Source organism: Aquarana catesbeiana, linkage group LG05 (assembly GCF_042186555.1).
Source record: "Aquarana catesbeiana isolate 2022-GZ linkage group LG05, ASM4218655v1, whole genome shotgun sequence".
NCBI lineage: Eukaryota > Metazoa > Chordata > Amphibia > Anura > Ranidae > Aquarana > Aquarana catesbeiana.
Genome location: NC_133328.1, coordinates 208,194,116 through 208,214,357, shown reverse-complemented (window position 1 = coordinate 208,214,357; position 20,242 = coordinate 208,194,116).

The window sequence follows — 20,242 nt, the reverse complement described above, 5'->3', positions numbered from 1 at the left end:
ACCTGATCACGGATGTGGAAATATGGGGCAATTTAAGAAACAGCAATCACAGATCATTTGGCTTCAGTATAAATCACACAAATAGGAAACACAATGGGAACACAAACACACTGAATTTCAAAAGAGCCAACTTCCCTAAACTACGAACCTTGCTAGAAGATATAAATTGGGATAAAATCTTAGAAACAAAGAACACCAAGGAGAGATGGGTTTGCTTTAAGGGCATATTAAATAAAGGCATTAGAAAGTGCATCCCATTGGGAAATAAATTTAAAAGAGCAAACAAAAGTCCTGGATGGCTTAACTCGAATGTAAAAATGCATATAAAAGCAAAGGAGAAGGCCTTCAAAAAAATGCAAGGCTGAGGGATCATCATCAGCATTTAGACTTTACCAAGAATGCAACAAGATATGTAAGGGTGCAATTAGGGTGGCTAAGATAGAACACGAAAGACACATAGTGGAGGAGAGCAAAAAAATCCCTCAAAATTCTTTAAGTATAAAAACAGTAAAAGAGGGAGAACAGACCATATTGGCCTCATAAAGAATGAGGAAGGACATCTGGTTACAAAGGATGGGGAGATGGCGAAGGTATTGAATTTATTCTTCTCCTAAGTCTTCATGAGGGAATTGGGGGCTTCAGTAACCAAAACTGCATTGTTTGTCCTCATGACACATCACAGGAAGCACCCTGATGGCTAACAGAGGACAGAATTAGAAATAGACTTGGGAAACTTAACATTAATAAATCACCGGGACCAGGTGGCTTGCACCCAAGGGTACTTAGGAAACTAAGTCAAGTAATTGCCAGACCATTGTTCCTAATTTTCACTGACAGTCTACTGACTGGAATGGTACCAGCTGATTGAAGAAAAGCCAATGAAGCATCAATATTTAAAAAAGGGCCAAAATACATCCCTGGGAATTACAGACCAGTTAGCCTAACATCAATAGTATGCAGGCTCTTGGAGGGAATGATAAGGGACTTTATACAAGATTTTAGTAATTAAAACGGTATCATTAGCAGTAATCAACATGGATTCATGAAGAATCGTTCTTGCCAAACCAATCTATTAACCTTCTATGAGGAGGTGAGCTGCCATCTAGATAAAGGAAGGCCCGTAGACATGGTGTATCTGGATTTTACAAAAGCATTTGACACAGTTATACGTTTACTGTACAAAGTAAGGTCCGTTGGCATGGACTATAGGTGAGTACATGGATTGAAAACTGGCTACAAGGGTGAGTTCAGAAGGTGGTGATAAATGGGGAATACTTGGAATGGTCAGAGGTGGGAAGTGAGGTCCCCCAAGGTTCTGTGCTGGGACCAATGCTGTTTAATTTGTGCATAAACGACCTGGAGGATGGGGTAAACAGCTCAATCTCTGTATTTGCGGACGACACTAAGCTAAGCAGGGCAATAACTTCTCCGCAGGATGTGGAAGCCTTGCAAGAAGATCTGAACAAATAATGGGGTGGGCAACTACATGGCAAATGAGGTTTAATGTAGAAAAATGTAAAATAATGCATTTGGGTGGCAAAAATATGAATGCAATCTACTCAGTAGGGGGTGAACCTCTGGGGAAATCTAGGATGGAAAGGGACCTGGGGGTCCTAGTAGATGATAGGCTAAGCAATGGCATGCAATGCCAAGCTGCTGCTAACAAAGCAAACAGAATATTGGCATGCATTAAAAAGGAAATTAACTCCAGGAATAAAGCGATAATTCGCCCACCCAAAACTTTGGTCCGGCCTCACCTGGAGTATGCTGTCCAGTTCTGAGCACCAGTCCTCAGGAAGGATGTACTGGAAATGAAGCGAGTACAAAGAAGGGCAACAAAGCTAAAAGGGTCCGGAGGATATTAGTTATGAAGAAAGGTTGCAAGCACTGAACTTATTCTCCCTGGAGAAGAGACGCTTGAGAGGGGATATGATTTCAATTTACAAATACCATATTGGTGACCCCACATTAGGGACAAAACTTTTTCACGAAAGGGAGTTTAATAAGACACATGGCCACTCATTAAAATTATAAGAAAAGAGGTTTAACCTTAAACTGCCTAGAGGGTTCTTTACTGTAAGAGCGGCAAGGATGTGGAATCTTCTTCCACAGGCGGTGGTTTCAGCGCGGGGGCATCGATAGTTTAGAAAAAACTATTAGATAAGCACCTGAACGACCGCAACATACAGGGATATGCAATGTAATCACACACATAGGTTGGACTTGATGGACTTGTTCAGGGCCGTCTTTAATATTGATTGGACCCTGGGCAAACATTTTCTTGCCCCCCCAATACAATTTCGCTCTCCACCTGCTCTGAGACATACAAGCAGCTAGACTTAAAATCAGTTTACTGTATCAGATCAGGCAGCCATTGCGATTGGTTGCCAGGGGTTACAGCGTATCATTACCACTTACTGGCTGGTTGCTAGAGTTACAGCACACATTACGGCTCACTGATTAGTTGCTAGATGTTACAGCACATGATTTCTGCTTGTTGATTGGTTGCTAGAGATTACTGTGCATAATAATACTGCTCACTTATTGGTTGCTAGAGGTTACAGCACATCATCTCCTCACTGCAGGGGGCATGATATATGCTGTTTATATATGAATGCCGGTTATTTACATGTAAACACAGGGTCTGCAGGTGAGTCATCTGTACACAATAGGGCAGAGCTGGGCAGCATTAGTAGCAGCACTTCACACAGATATCAGAATACAGCACGGGACTAAAACTTCAAGGGACAAGGGAATTTAAGCTGGGATAGTTGGCAAGTATGAGGAAGCTGCTTTGGGCCCCACAACAATGGCAGGGCCCAGGGCAGCTGCCCCTTTTGCTCTGCCTTAAAGACAACTCTGGACTTGTGTCTTTTTTCAACCTCACCTACTATGTAACTATGTGGCCTGAAAGAAAGTTCACCAGAATGCCATAAAGCCTGACAATTTCTTTTATGAAAATAGTGGGCAGCTTTTTAGCACACGGCAGCTTAAAGTGGAACTTTACTCTCAATCAAAATTGACTATTTTTTACCCTTATGCTGCTAGCATTAGTACATAGATAGGAACGTATATCATATTTACTTGTTTTAAGTGCTTTTTTTAACATTTCTTCAGTTACTTCCTGGTTTCTTTGCCTAGGCAAATGATGTCATACATCCCAGGAGTCTTCAGGAGGGGAGGAGGGGTTTTCTCAGCTAAGCACACCCTGCTGTCTGCATGCCTGATCTAAGGGCAAATGGATTTTAGGAAGTAAAGGCTACATGAATCATCTGCCCTTACTCAAGATGGACGCAGTCAGAAATGCTAGGGGTTGTTTTTCAAAGTGATTTCTCAGCAAAATAAAGCACGGAGACATGGATGAATGGGAGAGTTTGCTTTGAATATTAAAAATGAATTAAATTGCTGTATGTTATGAGGAGGTAACATTTTATTGTGTCTGTTGCACACCTTTAAATTAAAAAAAATTGCGCTTTTGGATTGTATTGCTCAGATACAGTGTAGTCCTGCTTTAAGTAATACCACTAAGGGAGCCATCTTATAAAGCAGTCTACAGTTACCTAGATAACAATCTTGCCTTTAGAGGGAGACAGGTCAACATCCATTGAGATGCATATTAGCCCATTATGCTTTTACTTTGCAGGGAACAAAAGAGGAAGAAAAACCCATCAGGGTTCACTTCCTCTTTAAGACCTAGCATATTTTTACCATTGTTGACCAGATGGTTTTGCAGGACCTGAGATATTCCATAGCATCCTTCCTGAAATATAACCAACAAACAAAATGAGGAATAAGAAAAATAGTCTTTTGAGTTCTGGGATGGCCAGCATTTCGGATGCAGACCTCGGAGCTACATGCAACATAAAGGAAAGGTCAGGAAAGGGAGTAGCAATGATCTGGGCAGAACTCAGAATAGTATGATCTTTACAGTGGGAAGAGAAACAACATTCAAAGCTTCTAGAGCAACTGTTTTAATATTCTTAGAGCCTAGGCAATGGGTCATGATGAAATCTGAACCTGGAGAAAAAGAAAGACCACCGGGTCTGACAGGAATTTAAACACATGGTCAACTTAATATACTTCAGATTCTTGTGATCAGTATAGATGGTAACCTAAAGTTGGGCTCTTTCCTACCAATATCACTACTTTTCTGTCTAATGGGCAGTAGCTATCAGTTGCCAATATCATAATTATACTCAGAGAGAGAGAACTAGCTAGAAAACAATGCACAAGGGTGAGGTTACTGTTGGAAGTAATCTGCAATAAAAAAGCTCCAGCTCCAATGTCAGAAGCATCAACCCTTACTAACAAGGACAAGGCAGGGTCTGACTGCCTCAATGTTTTCTTTCCTTTGAAAGACTGGATCCATTTTTGAGGCCACAATTTAGGATTTGTGCCTTTTTTAGTAAAGGTAAGTGAAGAACGCTACCAGAGTGGAGTAGCCTTGGATACATTTTTATAGAGATTGGTAAATCCTAAGAAGAATTGGATGGCATGGATAGGTCTTAAGACCGAGATTGCACAATGTTTTGGACCTTGACTGGATCCATGGCCAAGCCAGAGATAATATCAAAGATAATGTATCTTAATAATGGGGCCTCAGAGGATTGAACTATGCACTTTTCTAGTTTGGCTCAAAGTAAAAGGCTCCCTAAGTCAGGCTTCAACAAAACAGTGCCAGACTGGGAATAAATCAGGAGGTCATCCAGGTAGACTATTAGAAACTTCAATAAGTAATCACAAAAGATATCATAACAAACTCCAGGAAGACAGCCAACACATTTTGTAAACTGAGGTCAAGTTTGGAGAAATCAAGCTCAGTGATCAATGGGAGTGGATATAATTTGGGGATGGTTATATGATTCACACAACAGTAGTCAAAACAAGGCCTGTCATCTTTTTTCCATGGGAAGAATCCTGCACCAGCAAGGGAAGATAATGGGTGAGGGAATACTTTCCATAGGTTTTTCTTTGATGTAGGCTTGCATGGTTTGGTTCAGGGGTGGGGTAAATTTGTCTCTTGGGTGGTATGGTACCTGGGAGTAGGTCAATTTGCCTGTCATAAGACTAATGAGGAGGTAGCTCAGAGGCAGAGCTTGCACAGAAGACATCAGAGCAGAGTCCCCCCCCCCCCCCCCCCACACACACACACACCCACACACACTCCACTATTTTGGCAGCTACTCATTAAATGGCCCTTGGTACCACAATAAAGCAAGGGGCTGAGGTTCCTTCTGTGTAACGAGCCCCTTGCTTGCTCGGTTCCACTCTCCCGACACTCCTCTGCTGCTATAGAATCAGATTGCAGATCACACCATCTGATTGCTCGGTCATCCAATGTTCCGGGATTAGAACTACAGCTATGTGCCGTTCTAACCCAGTTGTGATAGCTCAGAACAAACACCAGGCAGGCTGTATGTAAGTTCAACCAGGAATCTCTCTTTATTGACAGAAATACAGTCTTATTTATACAATAACAGAGGAGGTGCAGACCTCCTGCTCATATTACTCTAACAATACAGCTTTAACCTAATTAACCTAATTAACCTAATTAACATGACCTAATTAACTAATCCCTTTAGACAGCCTAGATGACTCAGACATGACCTTTAGGCCAGACTGGCCGTCTTGTAGTTCAGAAAATCCAATCAACATTATCACAATCAACATAGACTCTTTTTCACACAATAGCAGAGTTAATTAACACAAACAACAATGGGGATCTAATGACTTAGATCCCATAGTAGACTTATTTACAATACACATTTTAGCAGACAACAGACAGACAGGTGTTGGAATTTACATCAGCATCTCCTAACAGTATCTGTCCCAGCATTATGAATCAGCCACTATTTCTAATATGGCAAGTCCAGGGTCCCCAGAGTCTGTGTGTCCTGGGGGACCAGGACCCGAATCCACAGTAATACCACCTCAAGGGTCCCCAGGCATACAGCTCACAAAGAGCACCGTTCCCCCAAATGCAAGGGCCCACGATCGATCGGCAAGAGGCTAGCATACATTCCCCTCCAAAAGTCTCTCTCCCGGCTAGGTCTGTCACATTTCTTCCCTTTCGGCAGGAGACTAACACAGGAGGAGACCCCAGACGGGTTCACTCCGAAGTTAGTCAGTAGTTCCAGTCCTCTAATGCCTGTACCGACACCGTACCCCAAACAAATTGTTCCAAACAGAGTATTACTCACCCAGCCAACCTCTGCCTCTCTCAGAGAACATATCTGCCGCTGGGGAGAGGCCTGGACTGGCCCTTCTCCCTGGAGTCCTTTCTGCCACTGGAGAGAAGACAGGGTGTCTGGGCTCACTCCGCCATGCTGTTGGGGATCTGGGCCGACTGCCCAGCATCCCTGGGGTATATAGGTGGAGACAGAAGTCCCATCCACCTTCACAGGAAATCCATCCTCTGTAAGTTGAGGGCGGAGGCCAGCAGTACTCGGCCCTGTTGCCAGCCCTTCTGCTGGAAACCCCACACCATCTGCTCCGGCTAACTGTTGGGGAGGGACGACGAACACCTCCTCTCCCTTCTCCCCCTGTATCCTGATCTGCTGCTAGGAAGTGACAAAATCCTTCTCACCCTGAGTCTCCAGAACTGACGCAGGTGTAGGGCAGAGATATTGGACCCTCTGTCCGGTTGCCAGCGCTTCAGCTGGGGAAGTTCCTTGTAATTTCACAGATAATTCTGTTGGTGCTGGGCAGAGCACAGTGAAGTTTGGCCCTGATAGCAGATCCTCTTCTGCTGGAGGCTCACCAGGTTGTTCTTCCTCAGCAGAAAAGTCTATCAAATCCCCTGTCTCTGCAACTGGTGTCTGGGGATAAAGGTTCACCATCTCCTCTCCGTGGAACCCAGAAGATGCTATCAGTGCTGGGCAGAGGTTAGCAGAGCTCTGTCCCGTTGTCAGCACTTCAGCTTTGGGGATAGCGATCTCCAGATTTTCCACTGTCGATTCTCTGGCATTCTGCTGGACAGGCACATTCCTCCATCCAAGATCATCCAATGCAGAAACAGGTTCATCCAGGTCAGTCAGCACTTGCTGCATCCGCCATAAGACCTCCGCCTCCATAGCTGCGGGGGCAGGTTGGCAAAGCACACTGTTACTCTGCCACATTGTCAACTCTTCAGCCAGAATTTCAGAGTTGTCAACTGGTATTTCCTGATAGTCCCAGGCAAAGGAAGCACCACCCTGCTGCTGAGCAGAGTCTAACAGCTGTTTGTAGGCAATCTCCAGCTCCCATTCCTGAAAGGCCAGAAACTCCAAATCTTCCAGTGCCCAGTGCACTTCTGAGACATTCAGTCTTCGCTCTCTGTGCTCCATTATTTCCTCCAAACGCCACTCCCGATCACTCCCAAAGTCAGGGTCCCTGGACAGCCTCCAGTATAACAATCCCAGGCCATCGTAGTCAAAGCCTTCCGTGGGGCTGTCATCCGCTGTCCATGGGCACACTTGGGCTACATACCACTGGAGGGCTCTGTAGCTCTTGTCCAACCGCATTTCTGCCTGGATCAGCCTGCTTAACTCGGCTGTCCACTCCTGGTTCAGCTGTTCCCCCAAAAACAGCATTCGCACTTTATACTGTGACCAGTACCTCACATGGATGGAGGGGAGAACTTTTCCTTGGTGTCGCTGCTCACAGGATAGCACTTCCTTCCAGAGTTCACAGCGGATAGAATCAAACCATCCTAGCAGGACCTGCTCTGATACTGGTCCTCTGTGCTGTATCTGCTTCTCTCGCAACCTCCTTCTGAATTCCTCATCCATGGTGGCTGGTATCTCTCCTCTCCTGCTATCTGGACCTTGGATCCAGGTGATGGTTTGGATGTGTTCACGGCAAGGAAGCACTATCCCACCATTCCTTCCACAGCTCTCGAGTAAGTCTTTCAGCGTGGCTCTCCTGCAGGCTGGTTTAGAGTGTCCCAGTAACTGGAGAGCAAATCCCACAGCTGCCAACCAATGTAACAAGCCTGTTGCTCGCTCAGTTCCACTCTCCCGACACTCCTCTGCTGCTATAGATTCATATTGCAGATCGCACCATCTGATTGCTTGGTCATCCAATGTTCCGGGATTAGAACTACAGCTATGTGCCGTTCTAACCCAGTTGTGATAGCTCAGAACAAACACCAGGCAGGCTGTATGTAAGTTCAACCGGGAATCTCTCTTTATTGACAGGAATGCAGTCTTATTTATACAATAAAAGAGGAGGTGCAGACCTCCTGCTCATATTACTGTAACAATACAGCTGTAACCTAATTAACCTAATTAACATGAGCTAATTAACTAATCCCTTTAGACAGCCTAGATGACTCAGACATGACCTTTAGGCCAGACTGGCCGTCTTGTAGTTCAGAAAATCCAATCAACATTATCACAATCAACATAGACTCTTCTTCACACAATAGCAGAGTTAATTAACACAAACAACAATGGGGATCTAATGACTCTTAGATCCCATAGTAGACTTATTTACAATACACATTTTAGCAGACAACAGACAGACAGGTGTTGGAATTTACATCAGCATCTCCTAACAGTATCTGTCCCAGCATTATGAATCAGCCACTATTTCTAATATGGCAAATCCAGGGTCCCCAGAGTCTGTGTGTCCTGGGGGACCAGGACCCGAATCCACAGTAATACCACCTCAAGGGTCCCCAGGCATACAGCTCACAAAGAGCACCGTTCCCCCAAATGCAAGGGCCCACGATCGATCGGCAAGAGGCTAGCATACAGTCCCCTCCAAAAGTCTCTCTCCAGGCTAGGTCTGTCACATTCTGCAAATCTTCTCTTGAGGAAAACTGGCAAAGGAGGAGGAAAAGCAGAGGTAGACCAGCCTTTCAGAGTGGTGCTCATAAAGATGCCAGTTGATACAGATTGCCAATTGCATGGCTTCACCCATTGTCCCAGGTGTTAAATATTTAACATGGGCAGCCTCAATAGAATCAGAGAGCCCCACTCTAAATTGGTTATGAATTGCTGGATCATTCAAGCCAGAGTTCAGGAGTCATCTCTTTCTCCATGGCAAACGTCCCTTCACATCGAACATTGAGATCAGCTTCTGCCATGTCAGGTTCATCATAGAGGAGACCTGAAGTGTCAAAGAACAAATCCACAGAGGCTAGCGCAGGGTCAGACAACAGTAAATTGAAGGCCCATGACAACAGATCCCCTTTGAGTAAGGATTATGATTTTAATTTGTTATTTTTAGAACCTGATGACCGAAAAACAAGCTGGAAATACAATCTGTAAAAGTTTTTGAAATGAGAAAAGTCCTCATGATTGCCACAGAAATGATCTGGTAAGAGAATTTTTGGCTCAGGTTCAACGGCCATAGATGCAGCAGGGCCAGACCAAAAGATAAGAGTCCAAATTAATTTATTGACATTGTGTTAAAAGAAAGCCAACATGTTTTGGGGGTCAAAGGAACTCCCCCTTCATCAGGGCTACAATAAAACATAATATATTGTAAATATAATTGTGACTGATAAAATCATGAGCCTAACAGTCGTAAAACATCATGGCTAACATACATATACATGTATGTGGGCTCTTCAAATGTTTTTTGCCCTCTAACTACCTTGTTTAAACTAATTTCAACGCCCCAGCACCTCTTTAATGCTCTTTTTTCCCATTGGAGTAGATGTAGCAGGAGCAGGGTGGGATTGAGAAGTCTGGACTGAGAGTGCTTGAACCATCTTTCAGAGTTAATCTGTCAATAATTGAGGCGGTGAAGGATCCATCTCCATGATAGTTGGCTTGTAAGGTAAGGTTTACTAGTTTGTGTCCTGTTCTGTGAAAGTACCAGGGCTTTTGCAGGTTTTACCATTAGCAGCCATTAGCAGTCACCTTAGGCCTATCAGTACTTGGATGCCCCCAGGACTTAAGGAGGCTAAACTGTTCATGGAAATACAGGGGCTGCAAGCAGCAACTAGTGCATAATACACAGAATGTCTGCCATCATCTCTCAGTGCCCAGAGGTCTCCAGGCACTGTTCTCCCTGCATGAAGAGGACAGAGACAGTATCTGCTCCATCTTCTATCCAATCCCCTGTGTCCACCCAACCCCACATTCTGCTTCCCATCCTATCCCCTGTGTCTGCCCCACATTCCACCTGTGAAAGGGGTTCTGTGGGCATTGGGATGAAGTGCATTTGAAATTTGCAGCTGATCTTGGCTGCTAGCTGTCACTGCCTGAGTCTTCAGGGAGGGGCTATAGTTAGTGAGTGAACCTTGTGTACATTGAAAACTCCCCCCCCCCTCTCTTTCTCCTGTCTCTCTCCCAGCCCTTCCCTGCCTCTATCACTCTCCCACCTCCCCCCTTTCACCCCCACTCTCTCTCCCTCCTTTCCACTTTTTCTCTTCCCCTCCCCCTCTTTTTAACCCTTTCTCTTTTTCACCTTTCCCCTCTCCCCCCCTTTGCCCCTTTCCTCTCTTCTCTCTCCCTCTCTCCTTCTCTCTTGCCCTCTTTGACCTTTCACCACTCTCTCCCCCCTTTGCCCCTTCCCCCTTTCTCTCTCCCCCTCCTTACTCTCTCCTTTGCCTCTCTCTTTCTATCCCCCTCCCCCCTCTGGCCCGGAACCAGGCAGGATCCACAATCATGTGAGAATCAAACATTATGGTGGAGATGAGCCATACACTATATGCAGTAGAAAATGTACAGAGCCCTCGTGTAAAGTGTTGTCCCCTGTCACTGCAAACCTTCCTTGTATACTGGATTAAGGAGGGACACCGATGAGCCTGTGCCCTCTCCACCAGTCCAGCGTACCTCTGCCACCTCACTCCCACTGACTGAATGGGGTCCCGCCGAGCACCTAGCTGTGACCTCATGTGTGCTCTCACTTGATTCTTTTCTCTATTGTACTATGTGGCTAGGTACATGAGGTCTCCGTACCACGGGTTCGGTTCCAGATGCTTTAGGGAACCGTAGTGGTAAAGAAAATGCTGCGCTGACCCCAAAAAAAGAAGAAAAAAAAATTGTGAAAGTATCAACACAAATTATGTGAACAGCAGCTAGCACACAAACAAACCAAGTCACACCAAAGTATATACAAAAAAGTGCAGTGCTAGGGTCCCAAACATAAACTGGAAATAAGAATGGAACAGATATAAATATGTGAAATTTTGAAATTAGTCCTGAAAATAATGGTGAGTCCACACAATATCATAACCTGTGAAAATAAAAAGTGTCTATAGTGCAATATGGTATGCTCTGGGGCCCGAGTCCATAAGGATAGAATCAACGAAGATCTTCTCAAACGGGGGAGGAACTCGGACACTGAAAGGTGACTGGAAACTTAAACGCATGGCAACTCCGGGGACCACGCCACAGACATCAAAAGATTAGATACTCTTACCAGATCATGTAGGACATATCTGCCTTATAGCAGTACGTCTGTTAGAGCTTGTGGAGGTAACCTCCCGTGATATCCACCCGGGTGTAATCCCTTGGGTCACGATCACCGATGAGGAAGGGTTGTCCTGAATGGAAGTTGGCTGCTATCACGCACACTCTCCAGTGCAGGAACCGAAGGGTCAAGAGGAACCAGTTGAAGATGGAGTCATGGAGGAAAAAAGGAAAAGACTCCACATGGTGTAGGTCAAAAAAATTTGGGGTTTTAATGAATAAAAACCTTTACAAGATAAAAAGTGATCACAAGTAAATAAAACAATGGCAACATGGGAAGCTGAAATGCCAGCCCTATGCGTTTCGACTGGCATGCCCCTGTTGAAGACTTTGCAGTCGAAACGCGTAGGGATGGCATTTCAGCTTCCCATGTTGCCATTGTTTTATTTTATTTTATTGTGTTGAGGACTAATGTGCCCAGAACTCTTCCCCTTCCTCCTTACCTCCCTCCACTTTCCCAGGCAGGCGCTGAGCAAGTGTCGCACAATGGATTTCTTGTACGATTGTACCGGGATTGTGGTGGTGTGCAGCAGGAAGAACGCTGGATCTTTTTGAATCGTGTGATCTGTGAATTTTTGTCCAGTTGTCTACTACTATTGTAGTAGTAGTGGGCATGACCAAAAGATATGGAGAAGTGTTCCTTTATCTGTTTGACACCGCCAACATTTATCTGGCGTGGTAGGGAAAAGTTTGGGTAGAAACTGAGGTGTATAGTACCACCTTGTTAGAATCTTATAGTTCGTTTCTTGTATTCTTGTGCAAATGGACGATTTTAGAGAGAATCTGAGGATGTTTTGTATTTGCACGTCAGTGAAAGTCTGTTTTAGGTCTTTTTCTCATTTTTGTAAAAACACCAGGTCTGGTTGTTCTGATGGGGTGTTAAATAGGGTGTATGTTTTCGTAAGCACTTGGGGTAGTACTCCTTCATCTCTACAATAGTCCTCAAATGTTGTCAAATCGCGTTTAAATTGTACTGGGTCTGGTATTGAGTGGATGAAGTGAGGTAATCGTATAGCTTTCCAGAATGAGAGTTGGAAGCTATCAGTATCACTCGTCAGTGATTGGATCGATGTCCATTGATCTCCATCTACGTAGTATAGAGCACAGTCTTTACCTGCTGTCAAAAGCGTCTCATATTATGATCGGTTCAATCCAGGCGCAAACGCCGGGTTGCCAAGAATTAGGAGTAGTGAGGAAATTCTTAAAGTCAGGGAGGTTGTGTTCTTCATCATCGAGCCCATGCGTAACGTGACACCTATGATGGGGTGTGATGTCATGTCTGAAGGGAGTTGGTCATAGCACCATATCGCCCCCTTTAGCAGAATGTGTACCTGGTTGCATTCTATCTGCATCCACAGTTTGATTTGTACATGTCTGTTCCAGTCAATGATTTTCCCTAAGTTTACTGCCAGATAATAATTTTTTATGTCTGGAAGGGCCAGTCCTCCGTATTGTTTTGGGAGTGTCAAGTATCGTGTACATAGTCGAGGTTTCTTATGTAACTATATAAATTTGGTAAAGAGGGAGTGTACTTGTCTGAAGTATAGAGATGGGATCTTGATTGGCAGTGCTTGGAACAGATACAGAAATTTCAGGAGGATGCACATTTTGATAAGATTGCATCTGCCAAGCCAGGAGTGGAGCCCCTTGTTCCACTCCTTGAGCAGCCCTCTGGTTTTTGTCAGCATTGGAGGAAAGTTGAGTTTGAAAGTGTGTGTCAAGTCGCCTGGGATACAGGTAGTTGAGATGGCCATTTGAATTTAAATTTAGTTTTCAGAGGAGACAGGTCGTCTGGTGTCATGTTGATGCCCATAGCCGCGGACTTGACAAAGTTAATTTTCAAATTAGATATGTTCCCATATCTTTTAAATTCTTTAATTAGGTTTGGAAGGGATACAACAGGGTTGGTAAGGGAGAATAAAAGATCATCTGCATATGCAGAAATCTTGTATTGGCCCTGGTCTGTAGTGATACCCGTTATATCTGGATTCTTTCGTATCGTACATAGAAATGGCTCTAGTACTAGGGCGAAGAGGAGGGGTGACAACTGACAGCCTTGCCTGGTGCCATTTGAGATGGTGAAGGGTTCAGAGAGGACTCCTTTGGCTTTAACTTGGGTAGTTGGCATAGAGTAAATATTAGAAATCCAGTGTAACATCATATTACCTAATCCAATGTGTCTAAGGATGGAGGACATAAATTCCCAATTAACCCAGTCAAAGGCTTTCTCAGCATCTGTTTACAAATATATCTACAATGGGGTGCGGCGCTCCCTAATGGATTATATGGGATAAGCAGCTATATAGGGGAGGGGGTTAGCTGCTGACTGAATTGGTGATTGTGTCCCTCCTATATCCTAATTGAGTGATAGTTGCAAGCTAAATAATACCCTAGTGGAGGTTTGCAAATAACAACATTTAGTTGTGCCAAAATATGGGCTTCTCTATATGATAAGAGAAATCATAATAAAATAACGTGCACGTTACCATATAGTTGCTACTATTATTAGAAAGAGTGAAAACTAGAAACCTCTATTGGTCCCCTATAATTAATAGTGGTGTGCCTTCAAAAAGAAAATAACATATAACATTGTGGATTTGCACTAAACGAGACCATAAACTGCACCTATACATATCAATTCAAACATATAAACATAACGTCAAACAGGATTATTTAGTGTTCATAGTCCATAAAGTGATAAATTTCTACAAAGATCGTGTTCCAATTTCTTCAAACAAAACCGTGTAAAATATTAGAAATCCAGTGTAACATCATATTAACTTATCCAATGTGTCTAAGGATGGAGGACATAAATTCCCAATTAACCCAGTCAAAGGCTTTCTCAGCATCTGTGCTGAGGAAAACACAAGGTGTTTTGGTCACTGAGGCCCTATGTATTAGTTTAAGTACCTTTGGTGGTGTTGTCTCCAGCTTCTCTTGAAGGGACGAAACCCACTTGGTCTAGATGTATGAGGTCTGTCATGTGCTGAAATAGTCTATTAGCCAATATTTTAATAAAAAGTTTAAGATCTATATTCAGGAGGGTTATAGGTCTGTAGCTGGCGCAAGCGGCAGGATCTTTTCCTTCCTTAGGAATGAGGGAAATGTGGGCCCTTAAGGTATCTCTTTGTAAGCGTCCTCCTTCTGTGAGATTGTTAAACAATTTGACCATGTGTGGGCCTAGTACTGGTAAGAGGGTTTGATAGTATTGTAGGGTAAATCCGTCTGGGCCTGATGATGCTTTACCTGGTTTCATTCCTTTGATGGCACACTGCAGTTCCATCAACGTTCCTCTAGAGCTGCTCCTGTCTCCTCTGAAAGTTTAGGGATGTCTGATAGGGTAAGATAGTCTCTTATGTCAGTTTCATTGGTATGCTGTTTTGGGAGGTTGTATAAGGAGGAATAGTATTCCTGGAACTCACGTGCAATTTGGGTGGGCATGACCTTCCTGTGTGGTGAGATAATTTGGGGTATGTATTCTTGTAGTTTCTGCTCTTTAACTGCTTTAGATAAAAGTTTCCTGCACTTGTTACCTGATTCATAGGAGAGTTTCCTACAGTATTGGAGTGCTGCTTTGGCTTTGTACTGTAATATATCTACCGTTTGTCTTCTAATAGTCAGGAGTTCTGTTTCTAATGAAGGTGTAGGGTTACTTTTGTGTTTTGATTATAACTCCCGTATCTTGTCTAAGAGCACTAGGAGTTGTTTTTCCCGTTCTCGTTTGATATGTGCTCCGTGTTTGATCAAGACCTCCCTTATTACGAACTTGTGAGCTTCCCACAGTATTCCTGGGTCACAGTCCGCAATGTCATTGGTTTGGAAGTATTGTTTCAGTTCGTTCATAACATCTGTCAACACAATAGGAGTCTGTAGTAGGCTTTCGTTCAGCCTCCAGATCCTTGTTCAAGATGTCGAGGTCCGTGAGAGTGAGTAGCGCATGGTAATGGGTGCATGGTCTGACCAAGTGATATTCCCTATCACTGGGTCATATGCTGCCTCCAATTGGCAATGTGGTATCAGGAAGTAATCGATACATGAGTATGTTTTGTGGGGGGACGAGAATAACGTGTAGTCCCTTTCTCCCAAGTGGTGAAGTCTCTATATGTCCATCAGTTGGGCACTATGTAGATCTTGTGAGTAGCATTTATGAACACTAGATCGCAAGGAGGAGGTACCGGAGGATGTGTCTACTGTTGGAGCTAGGGGTACATTAACATCACCTCCTAAAATCAGATGGCCTTCAGTGAAGTCCATCAAGAGGGATAGTGTACTGTGTATAAAGGTATCCTGTCTACCGTTTGGTGCATAGACAGTGGCTAGTGTCACCAGCACGTCCCCTATTAGTCCTTTAATGAGCACATACCGACCCTCAGGGTCTATTCTAGAGTCGCGGTGGGTCCAGGGTACTTTTCCTGCCAAGAGTATAGATACCCCCTTAGATTTGTTCGTTGGATTTGCAGCGTGGTAGGCTATTGGAAAGTACCGTTTTTTCAAGCATGGCGGTGCGCCTGTTTTGAAGTGGGTTTCCTGTATAAACGCTATATCTGCTCTATCTCTTTTAAGATCATTCAAGAGCATACAGCGTTTCTCAGGTATGTTTAACTCTTTGGTGTTCAGTGAGAAAATATTTGCCTGATCCATCACGGCCGTGCTGGGGAAGGGAGGGTTGGGGGTGGGGTAGGGAGGGGTGATGTGAGTGGGTGAAAGGTGAGGAGATTAGAGAGGGGAGAAGAGGTAGAAATGAGAGAGCAAGGTTATCTTGGGAGAGAGTAAAGCGGACAATAAGTGTTAAAAATTGTCCTGTCTACTACTGATTGTTAAGAAACAATCTTATGCAATATTTTGCAATGGAGCAACTCCGAATATCACCGGGTGCAGTGCTTCGATTTAGTGGGGAGGAGGTTAAACTATGACCGGGGGAATATTCCCGGTCTCGTCCAGACCCCCCAGCCCTAGGGTTTAACTTGGGCATGTACTTTAATAAAACCAGAACAAGAAAAGGAAAACCAAGAATATAAAATAAGTAAGCAAACCAACAAATAACTATAAATTCACATTTTCATGTGGAACCGTATACGACCCCGGACCCAGACCAATAAATGTAGATCCAGTGTCGTATGCCTTAAAACAGTAAGTGATACAACTTGTATAAAAAATGGATAGTGACCCCTTTACCTCCGTCTGATCTATGTGACCTAGTTGGTGTCTCTCCTATTCCCCTATTAGTCTCTTTTGGTAAATTATTGTGGAATGGGTGGTTTTGAGTCATGTGTATGATCAGTGCGGTCGTGGTCCTGTACAAGAAAGGACCCCGTCCGGCACTGTAGACCTCAACCTATGGCACTTTACATTGGAAGGGGAGGAACATAGGAAAATGGTGTGTCCATCTACAGCCCCTGAGGCCAGGCCTACCCTCCTCTGGAGTTGGCCTTCCCTTCTTCTCCGCACCCTGCTTGGGATGACCTCTGATAAGTGCCGATGGTGTCTAATGCTCACTAGAATAACCTAGGAGTACACCCCTACCAGAAATAGTGTCTCCATCATGTCAGAGTATTATAACAATGGCCATAACATAGCATCTTCAGGTTGGTGCACTGTGGGGGGGGGGGGTGGGGCTCGTGGACCCTTAAAAGACAATAAATAAATGAAGATTTATATTTATGGCTGCCCGCCTCCAACGAACCCTAACAGGCAAGCAAGGGGGGGCAGCTAGTGTGTAAAGAGAAAAATTAAGGCCTTAAAACCTCCTCGCGAAGTATATCTGATGGTCCAGTTTGCCCCATTCCCTCACTGTGGCCGCATTCTGTAAGAGTGTAATTTCAACCTGTATGGAAGAAATAAGCGTTAGGTAAAGGAGTGTCAATGAGCCCTGGTCCTCTTATGAGGAGTACTCCATCTCCAGATATAATCAGATGCGCCAATATTGGTGTTGTCCTCCCCTTTCTAAGCTTGTGGATGTCTCCATCCATTGGTGCATCTGGTAACCCCTAGTTCCCCACAGGGTGTTCCCTTCATAGGCCAATTTGGCTCCTGGGTTTATCGGTCTAAACTGTGACATGCTACGGTGAAAGTTTTTCGTTCTTAGTTCTTCGTTCTTCGTTCCTGTTAGTCTTTTCCTACTGACCGGCAGGAAGGTGTTTTTAAAGTATTTACAGCTACCTGAAGAAAATTGCTGGTGTTCTTCTGATCCTATTAGTCCTATTAGCTACAGTATTTACAGTTAGTGTAGTGCGTCCTCTGCACAGTGTGCACCTAAAGCTACCTGAAGAAAATTGGTGGCGTTCTTCTGATCCTATTAGTACCACAAGCAGCTGCAGTATTTACAGTTAGTGTAGTGCGTCCTCTGCACAGTGCGCACCTAAAGCTACCTGAAGACAATTGCTGTTGTTCTGATCTTATTAATACCACAGGTAGGCAGCTGCAGTATTTACAGTTAGTGTAGTGCATCCTCTGCACAGTGTGTACCTAAAGCTACCTGAAGAAAATTGGTGGTGTTCTTCTGATCCTATTAGTACCACAGGCAGACAGCTACAGTATTTACAGTTAGTGTACTGTGTCCTCTGCACAGTGTGCACCTAAAGCTACCTGAAGAAAATTGGTGGTGTTCTTCTGATCCTATTAGTACCACAGGCAGGCAGCTACAGTATTTATAGTTAGTGTACTGTGTCCTCTGCACAGTGTGCACCTAAAGCTACCTGAAGAAAATTGGTGGTGTTCTTCTGATCCTATTAGTACCACAGGCAGGCAGCTGCAGTATTTACAGTTGGTTTACTGCGTCCTCTGCACAGTGTGCACCTAAAGCTACCTGAAGACAATTGCTGTTGTTCTGATCCTATTAATACCACAGGCAGGCAGCTACAGTATTTACAGTTAGTGTACTGTGTCCTCTGCACAGTGTGCACCTAAAGCTACCTGAAGATAATTGGTGGTGTTCTTCTGATCCTATTAGTACCACAGGCAGCTGCAGTATTTACAGTTAGTGTACTGCGTCCTCTGCACAGTGTGCACCCAAAGCTACCTGAAGACAATTGCTGTTGTTCTGATCCTATTAATACGACAGGCAGGCAGCTGCACTATTTACAGTTAGTGTACTGTGTTCTCTGCACAGTGTGCACCTAAAGCTACCTGAAGACAATTGCTGGTGTTCTCATACTAATAATACTACAGGCAGGCAGTTGATTCTGCTAGCTGCAATATCAGTATATATATACATCCCAGCATTGTGCAGCTACATCTCACTACATGCCATTAGTATGTCTGGAAGGCCAACAAGGAGAGGCATACAGTCACAAGCCAATAAAAGAGGGTAAACAGGCTCTGTGTCTAGAGGTGCTGGTCGTGGAGACGGTGCATCCTCATCAGCACGTGGCAGTGGGACACGCTTGTCCTTTTTTTCGGCAGCTGGTCGTGTTGAGCTGCAACATGTGAAAGACTTGGTAGAGTGGATGACCAAGCCGTCCTCATCCTTTCTCACCCAGGCTCAGTGTACTTTGTCTGGCAAATCAGCTGCCAACGCAGCCTTTTCCCTCGGCTCAATGGCATCAGTCACTCCTTCCCTAGCCCCACCATGTCCTCCTGAGGAGTCCCCCGAACTGTTTGACCACAGTGTTGGGTACATGCTCCAGGAGGATGCCCAGTGTTTTGAAGGCTCCGATGATGGTACCCAGCTAGAGGAAGGCAGTAACGTGAGCCCAGAGAGAGCGGGTGCCCAAGAAGGACAGCAATCTGGCAGTCATGTTCCCTCAGCTGCAGCATACTGCCAGGTTTGCTCCAGTGATGAGGAGGGAGGGGATGATGAGGTCATTGACTCCACGTGGGTGCCTGATAGGAGAGAGGAGGAGGAGGCGGCACATCTCCAACGAGGCAGGATGCCCTCCAGGGGCCAGCTTAAGGGCAGCACACCTACTGCATCACACCGCAGAGCTCCGCATGTGCAGGGCGCTGCTGTCTCTGTGCGATATTCCAAAAGTTCTTTGGTGTGGGCCTTTTTTGAGACGAGTGCATCAGGTGTCAGGTGTCGAAGACGCGTAGGGGAGGGGCCAGGACGGAGCGATCAGCACAGAGCTGGGTTGTGGATCTTTCATACCCTGCAGCACGCCGTATAGCGGTTTTGGCTTGAAATGTATGGTGCACACTAGCACCTTATAAATGTGAGTACCCCACTGTGGGAATTGGATGTCATTTTAATAAAATATTTAGCGGTATCACACTATATAGCCTTTCTCTTTTTTTGGTATGGTGTTTGTGGAGCCATGTAGAGAATCTGCTTGGAGAATCAGCTGTTATCAATCATTGAGCCCAGGGGTGGCTCCACAGCGTGTATTGACGCAGCTGAACACTGTGTCACACGCTCTAAGGTGAGCGCAACCACATTGGGGGTCACTGAGGCACTTCACGGCATGATCTGGGCACGTTTGATTTAGCACTGGAACCTTTTTTTCTCTGGAGCATTTTTTTTCTCTGAAGCACTTTTATTATATTGATTTTTGTTGAAATTTATCACTTCACATTGCTGTGTTGGAAGATTTCTCACGAATAAGGACGATTATAGTCTTCAACGTTATATATAAGGACGATTATAGTCTACCTATCACATAAGTGGTTTATTTACTTATTATATTTTTTTTCACCTATCACTTTTATTATTACAGTGGATTTTTATGTGATATAAGTATAGTACATTATTTACTGTGCACATTTATTTGGATATTTATGCTTTGCTGTTTCATATATTTATTTATTCAAATATGTACTTAGATTCATGATGTCATATTTTTATATTACATGATCTAGATACGTATTGTTTGCACATTACACTTTGGGATTCATTGCAC